Raw genomic sequence first — 26,090 nt, 5'->3', positions numbered from 1 at the left:
TTGCTGCACCTATCTAATAGTTTCTAACAATTGAGCAATAAAAATATATATTTTTCACTGACCCAAGGATTACTGATAATAATTTTCCTAAGCAGACAGCCCTAAGATCTTGCCAAAAAAAAAAACTGTATATATCACAATATTTAAAAAATATATCAGCCCTTATATACTTGTTTGTTTCTGTTTTTTGCAGTTTCTGGAATGCGTGCAATCAAAATATAATGAGATTTGTTTTCATAAATGTACTTAACTAAACACAGCATTGTTTCTATGTAAACAAGAACATTCTGGCATTCAATAATTGTTGTAACTTTTTTTTTAATTTAAATTAAAACTATTTTAGATGTTTTTAGCTTCTTGTATAAAATGGGAATTATTTTCTAACATTTCCTAAAACAACATCTCTGCTTTTCTCTGGTATCTAAATTAAAGTATGTATGAGAGCTTATGTATGAGAGCTATCATTTATCAGCATGCAATCTAAGTGAAATGGCATTTTAGTGAAAGATTAACCAAGCAAATTTCCATTGACACATAATGGAAAAATCCTTTTATAAATCTGGTTCATAACTGTGCTTGCATTAAACCCCTGCTGATGTTCTTATTTTGGGTTTTTGGAAATGATGTTGAATATTCAGTAAAGTACTTCACCATTGACCCGAGTATGGGAAACACTGTTAATGTAATAAGATTGTGAGGGCTATTCACAGCTGTTTAAGAGAAAAAGTAAGGAGAATGAAAAATAGCCCATGGTTTATGTTATCAATCGTTAATCTCCTGATTTATTTTGAAAATGCAGCTAGTGTAACAATGGTGACCTCAGAATACTATTTCCTTATTTGTATCTTTACAAGTTATGGTCCAGAGTGTAACTATACCTCTAAGACCCCAGGGCAAAGGCAGTGATATGCCCCCCCCCCCCCCCCCCCAGTTCAACCGCACCTTTTCTGGTTGTTTGCAATCAACAAAAGCTGAGGACTAGATTACAAGTGGAGCACAAAATTATCACACGTCAAGTGGCTGGTAGCAATTAGGGCTTATAAAATTAACTAGAGATCAGGTCCCAAATGCCCCAATATACAGTGTAGTCGATTTCATTACAAAATAAAAATAGCAGGACCTTTATTTTTAAATAAAATAACTGCACTAGGCAGAATTTTGGGGGTAAAGATGGTGGGAGTGGGGTGTTAGTAAAAAAAAAAAGCGGCACTGAAAATTGCCTTTATATTGTGGTCTATGGGAACTGTGTGTTCCCAGTAAATCTATATGTATATGTTTATATACATACAGTATATATTTATGTGGTAATGTGTATATACACATATTAAACATATAAATATATACAGTTGGGTCACTGGGGAAATAATTGGACACTGACACAAGTTTTGTTATTTTAGCTGTTTACCAAAATAAATTGAAGTTACTGTTAAATAATGAATATGGGCTTAAAGTGCAGATTCTCAGTTTTAATTTAAGGGTATTCACATCCAAATTGGAGAAGGGGTTTATGAATTACAGCTCTTTAATATGTAGCCCCCTCTTTTTCAAGGGACCAAAAGTAATTTGACAATTGACTCAAAAGCTGTTTCATGGACAGGTCTGGGCTATTTCTTCATTATTTCAGCATCAATTAAGCAGGTAAACGGTCTGGAGTTGATTCCAGATGTGGCATTCACATTTGGAAGCAGTTGCTGTGAACCCACAACATGCATTCAAAGGAGCTCTGAATGCCAGTGAAACAGGCCATTCTTAGGCTGCAAAAAAAAATCCATTAGAGAGATAGCAGGAACATTAGAAGTGGCCAAATCAACAGTTTGGTACATTATGAGAAGAAGAAAAAAACACACTGGTGAGTTCTGCAACAGAAAAAGGCCTGGACGTCCACAGAAGAAAACAGTGGTGGATCATTTACTCAGTAAAGAAAAACCCCTTCACAACATCCAGCCAAGCGAGGAACACTCTCCAGGACATAGGCATATCATTATCCAAGTCTACCATAAATAGAAACAAAAACAAATACAGAGGGTTCACAACTAGCAAACCTTGCTGTATTGAGAAGACTTGGAATGGCTCATGATCCAAAGCATACCACATCATCTGTAAAACATGGTGGGGGCCATGTGATGGCATGGGCATGCATGTCTTCCAATGGAACTTGGTCATTAGTGTTTATTGATGATGTGACAGAAGACAGAAGCAGCCGGATTAATTCTAAAGTGTATAGGATATGCTGCCTGCTCAGATTCAGTCAAATTCAGTGAGGTTGATTGGACGGCGCTTCACTTTACAGATGGACAATTACCCAAATCATACTGCGAAAGCAACCCAGGAATTTTTTAAGTAAAAGAAGTTAAATATTCTGCAATATTAGACAATCACCTGATCTCAATCTGATCGAGCATGCATTTCCCTTGCTGAAGACAAAACTTAAGGCAGAAAGACCCATGAACAAACAACAACTGAAGACAGCTGCAGTAAAGGCCTGGCAAAGCATCACAAAGGAGGAAACCCCTTGTTTGGTGATGTCCATGCGTTCCAGACTTCAAGCAGTCATTGCTTGCAAAGGATTCTTGTATTAAAAAAAGTATTAAAAATGAACATTTTATTTATGATTGTGTTAATTTGTCCAATTGCATTCCAGCCCCTGAAATAAAGGGACTGTGTATGAAAATGGTTGCAATTCCTAAACATTTTATATAATATTTTTGTTCAACCCCTTAATTATGAAAATTTTGCCAGAGTCCAATTATTTACCAACCAAACTGTATGTATATAATCATTTGCATAAATATTTATATTTGCTGCCATCGCTGCACTACTTACCCCCTTCACTGCGCTTAGGTTCTGATGCCATGAGCAGATCATCAGCGTATATGTGTTAATCGATCTGCAGGTTTTGAGCATTTATCAAGTGCTTTGGCTGCTGAAATTTGCATCCATATCCTCTCTAATCCAAAACACTCTTTTCAAATAGGGACATGGTGGCATTGATTGGATTGCAATTACTTCAATGACAAAAAAAGAAACAGCTGATAAACTAAAAAAGATTAGAATTCAACCCCAATATTTCAAAACATTGGTAACTAGAGGGAAAAAGACATGTGCCTGCTCCTGATTAGTATTCAACAAAGGATACTAAGAGAATGAAGCAAACATAATTAAATCAAAAAGTTGTGCCCCTCTAAGCCAGGTAATAGAGGAATATTTTCATATTTAAGCTCAAAGGAAGTGTAGAATTCATGAAGCTGCCAAGCCAGTAGTGAGTGTATTTATTTATCAGATTATTATTTCTTAAATCAGTATATATTTTAATATTCCACTGAAGCACACTGTGTGATTTTGACACTTGGGATGCCAAGAGTATTGTAAATTTTCCATCCAACAATGTCAAGCACATTTTAACATTTGGCTATGCATTTGTTTAAACAGAAATAAAAATTACAAGTGTAGCACTATTTGTGACTCCCGCTCATGTGTTAACTCTGCTAGAAAGAAGATTTTGGGCACATTTGGTAGTGAGTGTATTAAAAGTTGAAAGTAAAATTTTTTCGTTTGCATGCTAACCAGACGTGCAAAAAAAGAGTATTGCAACAGCGTTAACGTATTCCCCTATAGATATCAATAGAGTGTGAAATGTGGGTGGAACTAATACCCTACCCGTGCACAAACCTGATTGCATATTTTCAAGTGCTCTAACCCGACATGAAAATATTAATATTTCACATTCCAATGTTCTTCACAGCAGAATTTGTTCTATTTATTTATAAATACATATTTCTACACATTTATCTGATGTTTTATGTATTGCCAAATAAAATGTATACCTTAATACATATGCTAAGCAATAACTGAACTCTTTGCTATTCTTAATAGGTATAATAGTTTATTGACAAAAGAAAAGAATAATCTTAAACCATAATGTATAATAACAACTTGTTTATATAAAAGTAAAATAAATCACTACATCACCAGATAGTGCATCATATATGTCCCACTTTGGCTGGGGATTCCCGTCAACCTCAGCCCGAAAGATATAGAAGATCTGGGAGTTTCAGTTTATATCCAAATGACACTTTGCCCTTGGATTGAGAAGTCCAATGAATCTAAGTCCCAGATCCTCTATATACACTACTTTCATTAGTTTTCTTTTTGCAAAACTGTCTATGTGCCTCTTATTCCTGTCCAGATGTATCCGGTCCAACAAATGTCTCAACCACAGACTTTCCAACTTTATCCACATGTTGGATTTTTTTATGTTCAATAATTGTTTCCATAATCCTAATTTACCAGTCATCAATCTAGTGTGAGCAGCATTTTTTTTTTGGATTTGATTTAATGTTTTAATACTACACACTGTCCAATGAATAAAGGAAGATAAATTGAGTTAAATCCTCCCCCCCCCCAAATAAGTTGTGGCATTAACTAAATACAATACATCAAAACTAATATCTAATTGTTTTTGTTGTGCCTTAAAAGTATTAAGTATCCATCTAGCCTGATATCTTAAAACCTTGTCCCACATTATGAAATCTATTTGCTAAAGTTTCTATATCAAATCCATTCAGTGTTCCTTCAATTGTACCGTATGATCCTAACAAGGTATCATACCATGCCCTTCGGGTTTGTATTTTACACTCTGTTGTTGGTGGAAAAACACCAGTTGGAAAACACTTCAACCAACACACAGAATGAAAAATAGCATTACAGTTTCAAGCCATAGATTATATACCCAAAAATATGAGGAGGAGATAGATACCATCAATTATTGGACAAAGAGGTCCAATGGATTTTTAAATTAGGTACTAGAGCCGGCAGGTATTAATCTTAGGTGGGATTTGGATCTTTACCAGGGTATATAGGGTGCAAATAAATCATCCTGTCTTGATACACAAAATTCAATATAGGTGTGAGAAATAAATAAGGTACAAAATTAGTTATTTTCCCCAAACAGATATTATCATGTATAGATATGAAGAATAAATTAGATCTATTTTAGATTCACTGTGTACCTATGTATTGATGTAATGAGTTGTAATACATAAGCAAAAACTGGTCTATTACAGTATGATACATTCTAAATTCACTTGCAGTCTGCACAACATGCAATCACCTATAACTGCAGAAAGACACCTAGGGTATTATATCAATATTTATAGTCATATCAATATCACATTGCTATTATAATGAATACAGCATGATACAATCATTCTATACCCCTAGAAAGACACTAGAGTATTTCACTAACATTTATGGCTATGTATGTTTTATGAATTTGCTTGTTTTCTGAATATTACATTATTGTAACTATTGTTCTATACCTATGTTAATATTGGTTAATATTAAAGGGATAGGAAAGTCAAAATTAAACTTGCATGATTCAGATAGAGCATGTCATTTTAAGACACTTTTAAATTCACTTCTATTTTCAAATGTGCTTCGTTCTCTTAGTATACTTTGTTAAAAAATGAATACGCACAAATCATACACTAGTGGGAGCTGCTGCTAATTGGTGCCTGCACACATTTGTCTCGTGTGATTGGCTAAATAGATATTTTCAGCTTCCTGTCAGTAGTGCAATTCTGTACCTTCAGCAATGGATAACAAGAGAATGATGACAATTTGATAATAGAATTAAATTGGAAAGTTGTTTAAAATTGTATGTTCTATCTGAATCATAAAAGAAAATGTTGGGGTGAACTATCCCTTTAACAACACCGCCTGGAATTTGGGTGTATATTTGATTTAAATGTATCTTGTATTCTGAATTAGGCATAGATCATTTTGGGAATCTATTGTTGCAGTGCAGTTAGACAACATGTTAATAACAGACATGTATACATTTCCGCTAATATTGCGATAATCTGCATGCTGCAATATATTCCAGAGCTTCTTTCGGTTCCTATATGATATAACTACTGTCCTTTATATGTAGCATTGTTTTTAATTCATTGTAGTTTCTTTTAGTATCTAAAGTCTGGCTTTGTTAACATATTGTTTAAGTATACTCTCTGTGTATTCGGCATATATACGATCATCATTACCTCTGTTTATAACACAAGTAAAGTGATGTATTTTTCGTCAGATGCAGTTACACAGATTGTATAGGTCATGTTAGTTTTTGTGGGTGGGTTGACCGGGCTTGAAAAGTCTGAGCTCACCTGTTCACAAATTATCTTTGAGAAAGCGCTTGTGAGGCGTGAAACGCATCAGATGACATGACTTGTTGCACCTTTCTGCTTCACTGTGAGTTTTTGTCTCTATATTTTTAAATTCATGTTGATTAAACAACATAAGTTTTAAACAAGGCTGTGCATAGTGTGTACCTTCTGTGGAGCACTTGTTAACTATTACATCTTCTGTGCTACAAGGGGATTTTTCCTTACTGTCTCTAAGTTCTGGAACACCCGCTGACCCGCTGGAGGTAGCAACATCTCTCACTGGGGGTGTTTTCCTGCTACGGCGCTGAGGACGACTGCACCTTCTCCCGTCAGCACGAAAAGGTACAAACATTGGTATTAACCCTAGCTCCATGTCACCCTTATTTTTCCTCTCTTACTACTGTTAAGGGAAAACACAGGCATCTCTCATTAGTATCTTTCAAATGGCAGTCATTAAGTATCGTCAACCCAAGATCACCCTTCTCCACAGCCTTGTATTGCACCTGTATTGTAGACAAATCTAAAGTGTATGAACCACAAAAAAATGAAACATATATAAAGTGATTTCAGAACCTATAGACATAAGAGAGTTATTTAATACTAATATTTAATTCTAACTATACACATTTCGATTTATACTGTCATACAATTACATTTACTGGCTTCCATTTTACTATACCAAGAGCGAGTGCAGACATTGACACTGAACCATACAGTAGAGTATGTTGTCCCGACTCCTTCAATGGGAAGTAAGACCGTAAATAATTAAACAAATAAACTTAATATACTACTTAACTCCTAATATTCCTATACAAAGGATATGGAAATATGTGTTCAGAGATACAAACATATATGGGGAAGCTGAGCTAAACCAAGGAGGAGTCATAACCTTGTCTATCACCATCCAGGAAAAACTCTTTACACTCCAATGGTGTTCATAGATAAAGTGCTTGGCCATGCACTTTTCCAGTGCATGGGTCTCCCTTATCTTTATCTCTAAGGTGCTCCTTAATTCTAGTCTCTCTTGAGGTGCAGCCTACGTATTGTTCTTTACACTCACTGCATGTGATCATGTAAATGGAGTAATCTATTCTACAATTGGTACAGTAGTTGTGTTGTTAAACTTGATTGAAAGGTTTTACTAACTTGCGTTAAGTTGCACACTGTACAACTTCTAGTGCCACAGTGGTAGTGCCCCTTGCATTGTAGCCAACTAGTCTGTCTTTTAGGTTTTCTTCAACATGCTTGGTGATATAATGTTACCAGTGGCGTATTTAGATTTTGTGCTGTCCTAGGCATTTACAATTCTGCTGCCCCTTTTGTGCTGCCGATTGTAGGCCATTATATTATTGGACAGGCTGCAACATGAGATTTTTATTTTTAATGGCTCTTCCAAACTAAATGAGAAGGCGAGAAGGGAAGGAGGAAGAGGAGAAAACATAATTTATGTAAGAACTTACCTGATAAATTAATTTCTTTCATATTGGCAAGAGTCCATGAGCTAGTGACATATGGGATATACAATCCTACCAGGAGGGGCAAAGTTTCCCAAACCTCAAAATGCCTATAAATACACCCCTCACCACACCCACAATTCAGTTTAACGAATAGCCAAGCAGTGGGGTGATAAAGAAAGGAGTACAAAGCATCAACAAAGGAAATTTGGAAATAATTGTGCTTTATACAAAAAAATCATAACCACCATAAAAAGGGTGGTCCTCATGGACTCTTGCCAATATGAAAGAAATGAATTTATCAAGTAACTTCTTAGATAAATTATGTTTTTTTTCATGTAATTGGCAAGAGTCCATGAGCTAGTGACATATGGGATATCAATACCCAAGATGTGGAGTCTTCCACTCAAGAGTCACTAGAGAGGGAGGGAATAAAAATAAAAACAGCCATATGCCGCTGAAAAAATTAATCCACAACCCAAAAATTTTTGAAAGAAAAAACTTAAAACAAAAGCAGAAGAATCAAACTGAAACAGCTGCCTGAAGAACTTTTCTACCAAAAATTGCTTCCAAAGAAGCAAATACATCAAAACAGTAGAATTTAGTAAATGTATGCAAAGAGGACCAAGTCGCCGCTTTGCAAATCTGATCAACTGAGCTTCATTCTTAAAAGCCCACGAAGTGGAGACTGATCTAGTAGAATGAGCTGTAATTCTCTGAGACGGGGCCTGACCCGACTCCAAATAAGCTTAATGAATCAAAAGTTTCAACCAAGAAGCCAAGGAAATAGCAGAAGGCTTCTGACCTTTCCTAGGACCAGAAAATAAAACAAATAGACTGGAAGTCTTCCTGAAATCTTTAGTAGCTTCCACATAATATTTCAAAGCTCTTACCACATCCAAAGAATGTAAGGATCTCTCCAAAGAATTCTTAGGATTAGGACATAAGGAAGGGACAACAATTTCTCTACTAATATTGTTAGAATTCACAACCTTAGGTAAAAATTGAAAAGAAGTCCGCAAAACTGCCTTATCCTGATGAAAAATCAGAAAAGGAGACTCACAAGAAAGAGCAGATAGCTCAGAAACTCTTCTAGCAGAAGAGATAGCCAAAAGGAACAACACTTTCCAAGAAAGTAGTTTAATGTCCAAAGAATGCATAGGCTCAAATGGAGGAGCCTGTAAAGCCTTCAGAACCAAATTAAGACTCCAAGGAGGAGAAATTGATTTAATGACAGGCTTAATACAAACTAAAGCCTGTACAAAACAGTGAATATCAGGAAGTATAGCAATCTTTCTGTAAAATAAAATAGAAAGAGCGGAGATTTGACCTTTCAAGGAACTTGCAGATAAACCCTTATCCAAACCATCCTGAAGGAACTGTAAAATTATAGGAATTCTAAAAGAATGCTAGGAGAATTTATGAGAAGAACACCATGGAATGTAAGTCTTCCAAACTCTATAATAAACCTTTCTAGACACAGATTTACGAGCTTGTAACATAGTATTAATCACTGAGTCAGAGAAACCTTTATGACTTAGATTTAAGCGTTCAATTTCCATACCTTCAAATTTAATGATTTGAGATCCTGATGGAAAAACTGACCTTGAGATAGTAGGTCCGGCCATAACGGAAGTGGCCAAGGCGGGCAACTGGACATCCAAACCAGATCCGCATACCAAAACCTGTGTGGCCATGCTGGAGCCACCAGCAACACAAACAACTGTTCCATGATGATTTTGGAGATCACTCTTGGAAGGAGAACTAGAGGCGGGAAGAGGTAAGCAGGATGATAACACCAAGGAAGTGTCAGTGCATCCACTGCTTCCGCCTGAACATCCATGGACCTGGACAGGTATCTCGGAAGTTTCTTGTTTAGATGAGAGGCCATGAGATCTATCTCTGGAAGACCCCACATCTGAACAATCTGAGGAAACACATATGGATTGAGAGACCACTCCCCTGGATGTAAAGTCTGGTGGCTGATATAATCCACCTCCCAGTTGTCTACACCTGGGATATGCACCGCATAGATTAGACAGGAGCTGGATTCCGCCCAAGCAAGTATCCGAGATACTTCTTTCATAGCTTGGGGACTGTGAGTCCCACCCTGATGATTGACATAAGTCACAGTTGTGATATTGTCTGTCTGAAAACAAATGAATGGTTCTCTCTTTAGCAGAGGCCAAAACTGAAGAGCCCTGAGAATTGCACGGAGTTCTAAAATATTTATTGGTAATCTCGCCTCTTGAGATTTCCAAACCCCTTGTGCTGTCAGAGATCCCCAAACAGCTCCCCAACCTGAAAGACTCGCACCTGTTGAGATTACAGTCCAGGTTGGCCGAACAAAAGAAGCCCCTTGAACCAAACGATGGTGATCTATCCACCATGTCAGAGAGTGTCGTACATTGGGATTCAAGGATATTAATTGTGATATCTTTGTATAATCCCTGCACCATTGATTCAGCATGCAAAGCTGTAGAGGTCTCGTGTGAAAACGAGCAAAAGGGATCGTGTCCGATGCTGCAGTCATGAGACCTAAAACTTCCATGCACATAGCCACTGAAGGGAATGATTGAGACTGAAGGTGCCGGCATGCTGTGACCAATTTCAAACATCTCTTGTCTGTTAGAGTCATGGACACTGAATCTATCTGGAAGCCTAAAAAGGTGACCCTTGTCTGAGGAATCAAGAAACTTTTTGGTAAATTGATCCTCCAACCATTTTTCCGAAGAAACAACACTAGTTGATTCATGTGAGATTCTGCAGTATGTAAAGACTGAGCTAGTACCAAGATACCGTCCAAATAAGGAAACACCGCAATACCCTGTTCTCTGATTACAGATAATAGGGCACCCAGAACCTTTGAAAAGATCCTTGGAGCAGTTGCTAGGCCAAATGGAAGAGCAACAAATTGGTAATGCTTGTCTAGAAAAGAGAATATCAGAAGCTGATAGTGTTCTGGATGAATCGGAATATGAAGGTATGCATCCTGCAAGTCTATTGTGGACATATAATGTCCTCGCTGAACAAAAGGCAGAATAGTCCTTATAGTCACAATCTTGAAAGTTGGTACTCTTACATAATGATTCAAAATTTTCAGATCCAGAACTGGTCTGAATAAATTTTCTTTCTTTGGTACAATGAATAGGTTTGAATAAAACCCCAAACCTTGTTCCTGAGGAGGAACTGGCATGATTACCCCTGAAGACTCCAGGTCTGAAACACACTTCAGAAAAGCCTGAGCTTTACTGTATTCACAGGGATGCATGAGAGAAAAAAATCTTCTCACAGGAGGTCTTACTTTGAATCCTATTCAATACCCTTGAGAGACAATGCTCTGAATCCAATGATTTTGGACAGATTTTATCCAAAAATCCTTGAAAAACCTTAATCTGCCCCCTACCAGCTGAGCTGGAATGAGGGCCGCACCTTCATGCGGACTTAGGGGCAGACTTTGGTTTCCTAAATGGCTTGGATTTATTCCAATTTAAGGAAGGCTTCCAATTGGAAGCAGATTCCTTTCGAGGAGGATTGAGTTTTTGTTCCTTATTCTGACGAAAGGAACGAAAACGGTTAGAAGCCTTAGATTTACCCGTAGGCTTTTTATCCTGAGGCAGAAAAACTCCTTTTCCTCCAGTGATAGTTGAAATAATAGAATCCAACTGAGAACCAAATAAATTATTGCCTTGGAAAGAAAGAGATAGTAATCTAGATTTAGATGTCATATCAGCATTCCAAGATTTAAGCCACAAAGCTCTTCTAGCTAATACAGCTAAAGACATGGATCTAGCATCAATTTTGATAATATCAAAAATGGCATCACAAATAAAATGATTAGCATGTTGCAGTAAGCGAGTAATGCTAGATATGTCAGGATCCAATTCTCGTTGCGCTAAATTCTCCAACCAAAAAGTTGAGGCAGCGCAACATCAGCCAAAGAAATAGCAGGTCTGAGAAGATGACCTGAATATAAATAGGCTTTCCTTAGATAAGATTCAAGCTTCCTATCTAAAGGATCCTTAAAGGAAGTACTATCTTCCATAGGAATAGTGGTACGTTTAGCAAGAGTAGAAATAGCCCCATCAACTTTGGGGATTTTTTCCCAAAACTCTATAGATTTTTCTGGTAAAGGATACAATTTTTTAAACCTTGAAGAAGGAATAAAAGAAGTACCTGGCTTATTCCATTCCCTAGAAATCATATCAGAAATAGCCTCAGGAATAGGAAAAACCCCTGGGGAAACCACAGGAGGTTTAAAAACAGCATTTAAATGTTTATTAGACTGAACGTCAATAGGACTGGTTACCTCAATATCCAAAGTAATTAACACTTCTTTTAATAAAGAACGCATATACTCTATTTTAAATAAATAAGTAGATTTGTCAGTGTCAATGTCTGAGGAAGGATCATCTGAATCAGATAGATCCTCATCAGAAGAGGATAAATTATTATGTTGCTGGTCATTTGAAATTTCATCAGCTAAATGAGAAGTTTTAAAAGACCTTTTACGTTTATTAGAAGGTGGAAATGCAGACAAAGCCTTCAAAATAGAATCAGAAACAAATTCTTTAAAATTTACAGGTATATCATGTACATTAGAAGTTGAAGGAACTGCAACTGGCAATGTACTATTACTGATGGAAACACTATCTGCATGTAAAAGTTTATCATGACAACTATTACAAATGACATTTGGTGGAATAATTTCTACACTTTTACAACAAATGCACTTAGCTTTGGTAGACCTGATGTCAGGCAGCAATGTTCCAGCAGAAACTTCTGAGACAGGATCAGATTGGAACATCTTGCTCAATGTAAGAGAAAAAAACAACATATAAAGCAAAATTATTTATTTCCTTATATGACAGTTTCAGGAATGGGAAAAAATGCAAAAGCATAGGCCTATGATAGAGAAAAAAGCAAGAGGCAAACATCAATGGGGTATTGAAATAATGAAAAAAAAATTTGGCGCCAAGTATGACGCACAACTTAACGTAAACTTAATAACCGGAAATGACACACTTGCGTCACTAATGACGCCGCCGTGTGAAAGGTCTTGGAGTCACGTATGACGCCGGAAATGACGAAGTTCGCACCAAAAATATTTTCATGCCAAGAATGACGCAATAAAGTTAAGCATTTGACGCACCCGCGGGCCTAATACCAGCAATAGCAAGAAGTAGTCAATTGAAAAAAAAAAAGACTAAACCCCTTGTAAGAAATAAATTTCTTAAAATGTTTAAATTCCCCAAATATGAAACTGACAGTCTGCTGAAGGAAATACATGAACCTGACTCATGGCAAATATAAGTACAATACATATATTTAGAACTTTAAATAAATGCATAAAGTGCCAAACCATAGCTGAGGTGTCTTAAGTAATAAAAAATATACTTACCAAAAGACACCCATCCACATATAGCAGATAGCCAAACCAGTACTAAAACAGTTATTAGTAGAGGTAATGGTAAATTGAGAGTATATCGTCGATCTGAAAAGGGAGGTAGGAGCTGAATCTCTACGACCGATAACAGAGAACCCATGAAAAAGACCCCGTTAGAGAAATCATCAAATTCAATAGGTGATACTCCCTTCACGTCCCTCTGACATTCGCTGTACTCTGAGAGAAATCGGGCTTCATCAACAATGCTGAGAAGCGCATATCAACGTAGAAATCTTAGCACAAACTTACTTCACCACCTCCATAGGAGGCAAAGTTTATAAAACTGAATTGTGGGTGTGGTGAGGGGTGCATTTATAGGCATTTTGAGGTTTGGGAAACTTTGCCCCTCCTGGTAGGATTGTATATCCCATATGTCACTAGCTCATGGACTCTTGCCAATTACATGAAAGAAAAGGAAGGGAGGAATGTATTTGGGGTGAGTAAACTGTGGCATATAAGTTTAATTATTTGTGGGAAAGGTTTTCATTAATGAAAGACTGTACAATGGGCTCCATGTACTAACCGGCGGACGGACAGCTTCTCAACTCAGGAAGCTATCGGCCCGCCTTCACTACACAGAGACAGCACGGTTGATCCGCTGGCCCGTATGTATCATTACATACTCATCGGAGTGTAATGCCCATCCCTTCATTTGCGCAACCCAAGGGGCTGTCAATCACAGAGAGCGAGCAAGCTCTCTCTGATTTTCCCTTGCCACCTCAAAGGCTAATGACCGCTGCTATTCACATTGCGGGAAGCAGGCTCGCATATGCGAACCTTCCCCGCAAGGGCTCCCAAGCAGCTTTCGCTGCTTCGTACATGGAGCCCAATGTGTTATCATTATGTAGACAGTGACTGTGCACATAATGTTAACACATTACACAGTCCTTCATTATTAAAAGCCTGTCTCACAAATGTCTGTATGTATGGGAAGCAAGAAAGTGTGTCAATTACAGCAGTACTTTAAGTCAGTGCTTGACAAATATTTAAAAAAATCTAGGAACTAGGTATTTTTTTGGGTATTGATTTTATATTATATATATATAATATTGTAAAATAAAAGATAAGAAAACACATTTTCTGGTTTCTTGAGATATATATAAAGAAACCAGGAAATGTGTTTTCTTATCTCGTATTTTACTATTTTACACCATATAATGTAACAGTTTTAAACAAAAAAATAAATGCACACTTTTGTTACAGATTTGTTATATTAATGTTGTATTTAAAATTATTTTTTAATTTTTTTTATCTTTTGAGTGCTTAATTAGGGGAGTTATCGCAGGAACACTATCCCCATTTGATTTCCATGCAGTGGTTAAAAAGAAGGAAAAAAGTTTGAGCAGTTCATGATTTATGACACACATTTCATGGAAAATAGTTTCAGGGCAGTTAAAAAAAAAAAATTCTCTGAAAATAGAAAGAACAAACACAGCAACAGTCACTGATTTTTTAGCACTCAGAAAGTATACCAACACAACTACTGTACAATATCCCTAGTTGCATTGTCTGTTTCACTATGTATAAAAAAAAATAGTTTTATATCAATAGTATTTTGTAGACTATTATTTCTTCTTGCATGAATGTTTTGTAAATTATAAAAACACCACCATTATTGCATAAAATACCTAGAGATAATTTGTACACACTTTGGGCTAGATTGCAAGTGGAGAGCTAATTTCTCACACGCTTCCAAACAGGAAAATTTGCACCCACGAGAGCTCACAGAGCATAGTGTTTATTTGTAACTCAATACCCAGCTTGAGTCCCTGTGGATGAGATGTCACCCTGATGTGGGAATCTACTAATATCCAGTGAGTGTATGTGCTCTGGGAGGAACGTGGAACATGAATATGTTCATTGATGGTACTGTGTGTGGAGAAGTGAGACGTCACCTATGGCACTTTGATTGACCTACAGGTACAGTAAGTGACACCCTGAGGTGGATATTTCCTTATATTCAGTGAGTGTGTGCGCTCTGGGAAGATCTTTGAACATAAATACATTTGTTGGTGATATTGTAGAGCAGCGAGACATCACCTGCAGTGCCTTGACTTGACAGGTCCAGTGAGCAATCACATCATTGATAGTGGAAAGATGGTAAGCTATCTGTGGTCATACTCTGGGAGGACATAGTATGTGGGATTTTAATTGGGTGCTCAGGACTCAAGTTTACCTTGACTGAGCTATGAATTGATTCAGTTTAGCTGGATATCTAACTATTCTATTGTATACCTTATGTGGGAACTTTTTTAATATTTTGGCAATTTCAAATTGCCTGTGATTAGTTTAGTTATTTTGTAGTATGAATTTTTGACACAGTTTAACCTACCTTTAATACATCTAAAAAGAATCTCATGACACTCTACTTGTATCAACTAATTCAATCGATTATTAGGTATAATAGTTTATGCTAGTTAAGACTCACTTTATTTTCTCTTTTTTGATACACATATAGATAAAAAGAACACAATGGAATGTAAAATATTTATTATTATTCACTTCAGTTAGAGCTTTAGGTAATTTTTTTTATCAATGGAGAGCACAACTTTAAAAAGAAAGAAACTATGTGGAGAAGAATTAAACGGGTTTCACGACATCTAAAGTCATACAGTTAGTGCGCATTGGTTTACTTTCAACCAGGGGTGTATTAAGGCCTAGGCCAACAAGGCCTGTGCCTTGGGCGACAAATTATGGGGGGACGGCACTTTTGCAGGGTGTGTTGTGACTTCTGACAGCTGTTCAGGGCTTAGCTGGTTAACAAACAGCACCAATCACTGTTTCACTCACATCAATGAGCCCCCGAGCCCCAGAGCTCCCATAGCACAGCAAGCAGCAATGACCTGAAGACTTTGAAGTATGTGTTCTCGTGCGCACATCGCTTGGTAAGATATTTGATAGTTTACAAGCTGACAGTGCATGCGATGCGCCTCACCTCAGGCATCACACTTACAAAGCAGGAGAGCCTGTACACTCACACTATAATAACACAGAATAATGGAAACTTTAGGACAAATACCCATTATTCCGTATTATTATTGTGTGACTGACTGTACAGGCTGTCCTGCTTTGTAAGTCCAATATCCAAGGTGAGGCGCCACGCATGCACTGTCAGCTTGTGCAAATGCCCTGAGAACGTTTCTCTTCCATCTAAATTTGCTAGTTGCTACCAGTCCCAGATGATTGCGCTCGACTACGTCACCATATTCATGCTGCATTAGTAAATTTTTGTGATGACATTATTTCTTTCCTAAGATATGAGTCCACAACATCATCAATTACTAGAGGGAATATCACTCCTGGCCAGCAGGAGGAGGCGAAGAGCACCACAGCAAAGCTGTTAAGTATCACTCCCCTACCCACAATCCCCAGCCATTCTCTTTGCCTCTGTCTATGGAGGAGGTGAAGTTTTTTGTGTCTGAAGAAAATTGGATTTCTTTTGCTACTAGCAAGATTTTTGGGTCTAGTCCACATTAATCTCTTCAGAAGGGTAGTGGTGGCTTTAAAGCAGTTAGGAACTTGTGAGGTGGGCCTTGCTGTGTTTTCCTAACATTTGTTTGCTGCCAATATACTGAAAGCCAGAGTAGGTTTACTCTGTTCTTTCTTTTTTCCACAGGTATCTGTAAGGAGTGGCATCCTTTCATACTGTGTGAGCTGTCCTCCTGCCAGACAGCTAGATGTGCAGGTAAGTGCTTTTGTCTTCTAGGGGGATACTGGCACTGGAGGGGTTTAGGACTCTCTGCACTTTATTTGGGACCAATATTCTTTGTGAAGGATCTTATTTGGCAGTGGGCAGGCACTTTCTTGCATGTGATTTTAGGGGTTAACCTCCTTCATGGTTAGGAAGGGGTTAACCCTCTATTGGTGGCTCAGCTAGACTTTATTGGCTATTTGATTTTAAGAGGCATATTAATGGTGTCATTAATTTGTTAAAATTCGCTGCAGTTTGACAGTAACCACTTCTTCAATTTAAACTGCCTACGTCGGTTATGAAGAGTGCACTTTTTTTTTCTAAGTTCCTATATCAGTTATGAGTTGCGCCGCTTCTATTGTTCAGGTCATGTGAGCGGTTGTGGCGGCCGGATGCGAGTGAGACTGGCTAGAGAAATACGACTTTCTCGTTGTTGCTGGGATATCAAAATCTTTGGAGGGGGCAGGTAGGGCAGTGTAGCTGAGGTGTAGAGACTGTACTTAGAAGGTGTCAGTTAAGTTTAAGCTGTTTTTTTTTTGCTTCAAATACTCTGATCCTTAGCAGGTTCTTTGTATAGTGTGGGGGCCATATTTCTACAAGCAGTGAGGGTGCAGGTTGTCTAGTTAATCTAAGACTATACCACTCTACTGTTTCTTAAAGAGACAGTACATTAAATATAGTGCATTTATTTGTTTGTCCTTATTTTTGACAATATGTTTTCCATAGTTATGGAAGAACAATCTGTTTCTTTGAACATGTGTCTTCTATCTTTAGAGAACCAAATTGTGTTACCCATGCAAATTTGCAATCTTGTCTAGATAGGACATAAAGATAAACTTTTTGTTTCTGAGCCAAATGTCTCTCAGGATGATGCTGTTCAGTTATAGCCACAGCTTTTTCCTCAAACGTCCCAAGCATCTATGGTGTCACATGCATTGTCCTGTGGCTCCTCTCAATCTCCTGGATGAGTTTATTTGCCTGCAGATTTTGTGGCTCAGGTATCCTCTGTGGTATCTGCAGCTGTATCTGTTTTTCCTATCCTACAGGGAAAACACAAGAGGACATTTATAGATTCAGATAGTAGGGTTTCTGCTTTGACTTTTGCTACTCAGGGGGAGGTTTACCCGGTAGCTTCTGAGGGTGAAATCTCAGATTCAGACAGTCTAATTCCTTCTTCTGATGCTGAAATAGTATCCTTCAGATTTAAGCTTGAACACTTTTGTGTATTGTTAAAGCAGGTTTTGGCTACTTTGGACGACTCTGACCCGCATGTCGCTGTCAACCCTAAAAAATCAAGTAAACTGAATAAATACTTTGATGTTCCTTCCTCTGCGAAAGTATTTCCTGTTCTAGATCGTGCAGCGGAGATTATTGCACAGGAATGGGAGAAGCCAGGTATACCCTTTTCACCGTCTTCTGTTTTTTAAATGATGTTTCCTGTTGCCAACTTTATTAAAGAGCCATGGCACATGGTGCCTAAAGCAGAAGGGGCAATTTCTACTCTGGCTAAGAGAACTACTATTCCTTCTGAGGATAACTGCTCTTTTAAGGATCCAATGGATAAAAAGCTGGAGGCTTATTTGAAGAAAATGTATGTTCATCAAGGTCTCCAATGGCAGCCTGCAGTGTGTATTGCCACTGTGTCCAGTGCAGCATCCTATTGGTATGATGCCTTGTCTGATTCTCTTCAAGTAGAGACTCCCTTGGAGGAGATCCAAGACAGTATTAAGGAGCTTAAGCTAGCCAATTCCTTTACTTCTGATGCTACCATAAAGGTTATTAAACTGGGAGCAAAGATATCTGGTTTTGCTGTGCTAGCCTGCAGGGCTTTGTGGCTGAAGTCTTGATCAGCTGATGTTTTCTCTAAATCCATGCTTCTGGCGATTCCATACAAGGGTAAGACCTTGTTTGGTCCTGGTCTAGAAATAATTTTTGATTTCCCGGGTGGAAAAGGGTCTTTTCTACTACAAGGCAAGAAGAATGGACCTAAAGGATGTCAGGGTAATTTTCAAGCAGGAAAAGTCCAAGTCTTTTTAGAAACCCAATCAGTCTTGGCACAAGGGGAAGCAGTCAAAGAAACCCGCAGCTGAGTCTAAATCAGCATGAAGGGTTTGCCCCCGATCTAGGATCAAGCTTGGATACGAGATGTCCCAGATCCCTGGGCTGTGGACATATCTCAGGGTTACAAAATAGAATTAAAGACCTTTCCTTCCAGGGGCAGGTTCCACCTCTCAAGATTTACTGTAGACCAGATAAAAAGAGAGGTGTTCTTGAAATGTGTTCAGGATCCTTTCTCCATGGGAGTGAATGTTCCAGTTCCCATACTGGAACAGGGCCTAGGTTTCTATTCAAATCTGTTTGTGGTTCCCAAGAAAGAGGGATCTTTTCGGCCTATTCTAGGGCCCATAGTTATCAAGGTCTGGCGGACCTGATCCGACACTGCGGATCAGGTCCGCCAGACCTCGCTGAATACGGCGAGCAATACGCTCGCCGTATTCAGCATTGCACCAGCAGCTCACAAGAGCTGCTGGTGCAACGCTGCCCCCTGCCAATCGGCTGCCAGCAGGGGGTGTCAATCAACCCGATCATACTCGATCGGGTTGATTTCCGGCGATGTCTGTCTGCCTGCTCAGAGCAGGTGGACAGCTTATGGAGCAGCGGTCTTTGTGACCGCTGCTTCATAACTGCTGTTTCTGGCAAGTCTGATGACTCACCAGAAACACAGGGCATATCAAGCTCCATTCGGAGCTTGATACATATGCCCCTAGGCCTGAATTATTTAAACAAGTTTCTCAGAGTAACGTCCTTCAAGATGAAAACTATTTGTATCATTCTTCCTTTTGTCCAAGAGGGTCAGTTCATGATGACCATAGACCTGAAGGATGCATATGTTTATGTTCCCATCCACAGGAATCATCACAAGTTCCTGAGATTCGCCTTTCTAGACAAGCACTTTCAGTTTGTGGCTCTTCTGTTTGACCTTTCCACAGCTCCCAGAATTTTTTTGAAGGTTCTGGGAGCCCTCTTGGCTGTGATCACGTCTCAGGGAATTGCAGTGGCACCCTATCTGGATGACATATTGGTTCAGGCGCCATCTTTTCAACAAGCAAACTCTCACACAGAGATCTTGTTGTCTTTTCTATGTTCCCACGGATGGAAAGTGAATCTGTAAAAGAGTTCCCTTGTTCCAGCTATAAGGGTGGTTTTCTTAGGGACCATAATAGATTACCTATCTATGAAAATATTTCTGACAGAGGTCAGAAAATCAAAGATTCTTGCCTCTCTCTGCAGTCTACTGTTCGTCCATCAGTGGCTCAATGTATGGACGAGGCCCAATGAAGGCCGAAATGATCATCTGGGGTTGCTGTGTTCCTTGTTCAGAGAGGAATTGTCTGGTATTTTGGAACTGGACTGACTGACCGTAATAGGCGGGATTAGACTGATATACTACAGGAATGTTTTACTCTGTGAAAAGCATTACTGGGCTTAAAAGCTGCACCCAGGTGGTAAATCGCCATAGAACAGGCTAACAATGGTGTTGAGCCAATTGTCTGTTCCTGTGAGTGCACTTCTCTTTATATGTATTTAGTCTCCCTATGGGAAAAAGGGGCAACCATACGTGGACTCCTTGCTCAGTGTGCTTAGAGGAATATGGCTACACCTCACTGATGAGGCCCAATAAATGCCGAAACGATTGTCTGGGGTTGCTGTGTTCCTTGTTCAGAGAGGAATTGTCTGGTATTTCGGCGCTGTACTGACCGTAAAAGGTGGGATCAGACTGATATACTACAGGAAATTTCTACTCTGTGAAAAGCATTACTGGGCTAGAAAGCTGCACCCAGGTGGTAAATCGCCATAGAACAGGCTAACAATGGTATTGAGCCAGTTGTTCATTCTTGTGAGTGCACTTCTCTCTGTATGTATGAAGGTAATTGGTCTGATGGTTGCTTCCATGGACATCATTCCCTTTGCTCAATTTTATTTGAGAGCTCTGCAGTTATGCATGCTCAAGCAATGGAATGGAGACCATTCAGCTCTCTCTCAGAGGATAGATCTAGATCAGTCGACAAGAGACTCTCTCCTGTGGTGGTTTTCTCAGGAGCATCTCTCTCAGGGCACATGCTGGGTGACTGTGACCACGGACTCCAGCTGTTGGGCTGGGGAGCAGTCTGGGACTTGTTAAAGGTGAAAGGACTATGGACTCGGGAGGAGTCTGTTCTCCCCATAAACATCTTGGAGTTGAGAGCAATTTACAATGCTCTGATGCCTTGGCCTTAGTTGTCCTTAGCCCGGTTTATCAAGTTCCAGTTGGACAATATCACCTCAGTGGCTTACATCAACCACCAGGGAGGAAATCAGAGTTCCTTAGCCATGAAAGAGGTGGCTCGGATTGTTCAGTGGACAGAAGCTCACAAATGTTGTTTGTCATCCACATTCCAGGAGTGGATAACTGGGAAATGGACTTCCTGAGCAGATAGACATTTCATCCCGGGGAGTGGGCTCTCCATCCAGAGGTGATCTCCAGGTTTACCCTCAAATGGCGGGTGCTGGAGTTGGATCTGATGGCATCTCAGCAGAACGCCAAACTTCCAAGGTACGGTTCAAGGTCAAGAGATCCACAGGCTGCCCTGATAGATGCTCTAGCGGTGCCTTGGGATTTCAGTCTAGCTTACCTGTTTCCTCTGTTTGCACTCCTTCCATGAGTTATTGCTCGTATCAAACAGGAGAGAGCATCAGTAATTCTATTAGCTCCTGCATAGCCTAGTGAAGATGTCATCTCTTCCACCTTGGAGGTTGCCTCTAAGTAAGGACCTTCTAACTCAGGGTTCATTCCTCCATCCAAATCTTGTTTCTCTGAAGCTGACTGCTTGGAGATTGAATGCATAGTTCTGCTTAAGCCTGGTTTTCTGAGTCGGTCATTGAGACCATTAGTCAGGCTTATAAGCCTGTTACTAGAAAGATTTACCATAGGGAATGGCATAAATATATTTATTGGTGTGAATCCAAGGGCTACTCTTGGAGTAGGGTCAGGATTCCTAGGATTTTGCAGGGAAGAAAGAAACAGCACGGCTCCAGGAAAACTTCCAGGATCACTTATGAACTCAGTTAGTGAGAAAAGCAGTATGAAAGAAATGCTTCTTCAAAAATTAGCTGAGATGATGAGGTGCACGCCACATAGCAGGATGAATTGATCCGATAAGTGCAAAGAAGAAACGAAGAGGCAGCACACTTGGAAACTCCAATAAAACGGAACTTTATTCCAACAATGAATCAGTGAAACAAACACACCAACACAAAGGAGCAGAAAAAGGGGCGTGTCCTTAAGTGTTTCGTGCCGTGCGGCACTTAGTCATAGGATGACAGGGAAGTGTAAACAAGGTAGGAATATGCCCCTGAACCACCAATCAAAACAAAGCAATTAATGATGGGAGGGACAAGGGGCATAACGGAACAGTTAAAAAATGCACAAAAGGATTAATGTTAACAGGATAACATAATTTATGTAAGAACTTACCTGATAAATTAATTTCTTTCATATTAGCAAGAGTCCATGAGCTAGTGACGTATGGGATATACATTCCTACCAGGAGGGGCAAAGTTTCCCAAACCTTAAAATGCCTATAAATACACCCCTCACCACACCCACAATTCAGTTTAACGAATAGCCAAGAAGTGGGGTGATAAGAAAAAAGTGCGAAAGCATATAAAATAAGGAATTGGAATAATTGTGCTTTATACAAAATCATAACCACCATAAAAAAGGGCGGGCCTCATGGACTCTTGCTAATATGAAAGAAATGAATTTATCAGCTAAGTTCTTACATAAATTATGTTTTCTTTCATGTAATTAGCAAGAGTCCATGAGCTAGTGACGTATGGGATAATGACTACCCAAGATGTGGATCTTCCACGCAAGAGTCACTAGAGAGGGAGGGATAAAATAAAGACAGCCAATTCCGCTGAAAATAATCCACACCCAAAATAAAGTTTAAATCTTATAATGAAAAAAACTGAAATTATAAGCAGAAGAATCAAACTGAAACAGCTGCCTGAAGTACTTTTCTACCAAAAACTGCTTCAGAAGAAGAAAACACATCAAAATGGTAGAATTTAGTAAAAGTATGCAAAGAAGACCAAGTTGCTGCTTTGCAAATCTGATCAACTGAAGCTTCATTCCTAAACGCCCAGGAAGTAGAAACTGACCTAGTAGAATGAGCTGTAATCCTTTGAGGTGGAGTTTTACCCGACTCGACATAAGCATGATGAATTAAAGATTTCAACCAAGATGCCAAAGAAATGGTAGAGGCTTTCTGACCTTTCCTAGAACCGGAAAAGATAACAAATAAACTAGAAGTCTTTCGGAAATTCTTAGTAGCTTCAACATAATATTTCAAAGCTCTAACTACATCCAAAGAATGCAATGATCTCTCCTTAGAATTCTTAGGATTAGGACACAATGAAGGAACCACAATTTCTCTACTAATGTTGTTAGAATTCACAACCTTAGGTAAAAATTTAAAAGAAGTTCGCAACACCGCCTTATCCTGATGAAAAATCAGAAAAGGAGACTCACAAGAAAGAGCAGATAATTCAGAAACTCTTCTAGCAAAAGAGATGGCCAAAAGAAACAAAACTTTCCAAGAAAGTAATTTAATGTCCAGTGAATGCATAGGTTCAAACGGAGGAGCTTGAAGAGCCCCCAGAACCAAATTCAAACTCCAAAGAGGAGAAATTGACTTAATAACAGGTTTTATACGAACCAAAGCTTGTACAAAACAATGAATATCAGGAAGATTAGCAATCTTTCTGTGAAAAAGAACAGAAAGAGCAGAGATTTGTCCTTTCAAGGAACTTGCAGACAAACCTTTATCCAAACCATCCTGAAGAAACTGTAAAATTCTCGGAATTCTAAAAGAATGCCAGGAAAAATTATGAGAAAGACACCAAGAAATGTAAGTCTTCGAAACTCGATAATATATCTTCCTAGATACAGATTTACGAGCCTGTAACATAGTATTAATCACAGAGTCAGAGAAACCTCTTTGACTAAGAATCAATCGTTCAATCTCCATACCTTCAAATTTTGAGATCCTGATGGAAAAAAGGACTTGTGACAGAAGGTCTGGTCTTAACGGAAGAGTCCACGGTTGGCAAGAGGCCATCCGGACAAGATCCGCATACCAAAACCTGTGAGGCCATGCTGGAGCCACCAGCAGAACAAACGAGCATTCCTTCAGAATCTTGGAGATTACTCTTGGAAGAAGAACTAGAGGCGGAAAGATATAGGCAGGATGATACTTCCAAGGAAGTGACAATGCATCCACTGCTTCCGCCTGAGGATCCCTGGAACTGGACAGATACCTGGGAAGTTTCTTGTTTAGATGAGAAGCCATCAGATCTATTTCTGGAAGTCCCCACATTTGAACAATCTGAAGAAATACCTCTGGGTGAAGAGACCATTCGCCCGGATGTAACGTTTGGCTTCCCAATTGTCTATACCTGGGATATGAACCGCAGAAATTAAACAGGAGCTGGATTCCGCCCATACCAGTATTCGAGATACTTCTTTCATAGCCAGAGGACTGTGAGTCCCTCCTTGATGATTGATATATGCCACAGTTGTGACATTGTCTGTCTGAAAACAAATTAACGATTCTCTCTTTAGAAGAGGCCATGACTGAAGAGCTCTGAAAATTGCACGGAGTTCCAAAATATTGATTGGTAATCTCACCTCCTGAGATTCCCAAACCCCTTGTGCTGTCAGAGACCCCCAAACAGCCCCCCAACCTGTCAGACTTGCATCTGTTGAAATCACAGTCCAGGTCGGAAGAACAAAAGAAGCCCCCTGAACTAAACGATGGTAATCTGTCCACCACGTCAGAGAGTGTCGTACAATCGGTTTTAAAGATATCAATTGAGATATCTTTGTGTAATCCCTGCACCACTGGTTCAGCATACAGAGCTGAAGAGGTCGCATGTGAAAACGAGCAAAGGGGATCGCGTCCGATGCAGCAGGCATAAGACCTAGAATTTCCATGCATAAGGCTACCGAAGGGAATGATTGAGACTGAAGGTTTCGACAGGCTGTAATCAATTTTAGACGTCTCTTGTCTGTTAAAGACAAAGTCATGGACACTGAATCTATCTGGAAACCCAGAAAGGTTACCCTTGTTTGAGGAATCAAAGAACTTTTTGGTAAATTGATCCTCCAACCATGATCTTGAAGAAACAACACAAGTCGATTCGTATGAGACTCTGCTAAATGTAAAGACGGAGCAAGTACCAAGATATCGTCCAAATAAGGAAATACCACAATACCCTGTTCTCTGATTACAGACAGAAGGGCACCGAGAACCTTTGTGAAAATTCTTGGAGCTGTTGCTAGGCCAAACGGCAGAGCTACAAACTGGTAATGCTTGTCTAGGAAAGAGAATCTCAGAAACTGAAAGTGATCTGGATGAATCGGAATATGCAGATATGCATCCTGTAAATCTATTGTGGACATATAATGCCCTTGCTGAACAAAAGGCAGGATAGTCCTTATAGTTACCATTTTGAATGTTGGTATCCTTACATAATGATTCAATATTTTTAAATCCAGAACTGGTCTGAAGGAATTCTCCTTCTTTGGTACAATGAAGAGATTTGAATAAAACCCCAGTCCCTGTTCCAGAACTGGAACTGGCATAATTACTCCAGCCAACTCTAGATCTGAAACACATTTCAGAAATGCTTGAGCCTTCGCTGGATTTACTGGGACATGGGAAAGAAAAAATCTTTTTGTAGGAGGCCTTATCTTGAAGCAAATTCTGTACCCTTCTGAAACAATGTTCTGAATCCAAAGATTGTGAATTGAATTGATCCAAATTTCTTTGAAGAATCGTAATCTGCCCCCAGCTGGGCTGGAATGAGGGCCGCACCTTCATGTGGACTTTGGAGCTGGCTTTGGTTTTCTAAAAGGCTTGGATTTATTCCAGACTGGAGATGGTTTCCAAACTGATACCGCTCCTGTGGGTGAAGGATCAGGCTTTTGTTCCTTATTGTGACGAAAGGAACGAACACGATTATTAGACCTAAATTTACCTTTAGATTTTTTATCCTGTGGTAAAAAAGTTCCTTTCCCTCCAGTAACAGTTGAGATAATAGAATCCAACTGTGAACCAAATAATTTATTACCCTGGAAAGAAAGGGAAAGCAAAGTTGACTTAGAAGACATATCAGCATTCCAAGTTTTAAGCCATAAAGCTCTTCTAGCTAAAATGGCTAGAGACATATACCTGACATCAACCCTAATGATATCAAAGATGGCATCACAAATAAAGTTATTAGCATGTTGAAGA

Source organism: Bombina bombina, chromosome 2, assembly GCF_027579735.1.
Source record: "Bombina bombina isolate aBomBom1 chromosome 2, aBomBom1.pri, whole genome shotgun sequence".
Taxonomy (NCBI): Eukaryota; Metazoa; Chordata; class Amphibia; order Anura; family Bombinatoridae; genus Bombina; species Bombina bombina.
This window is presented reverse-complemented; position numbering follows the sequence as displayed.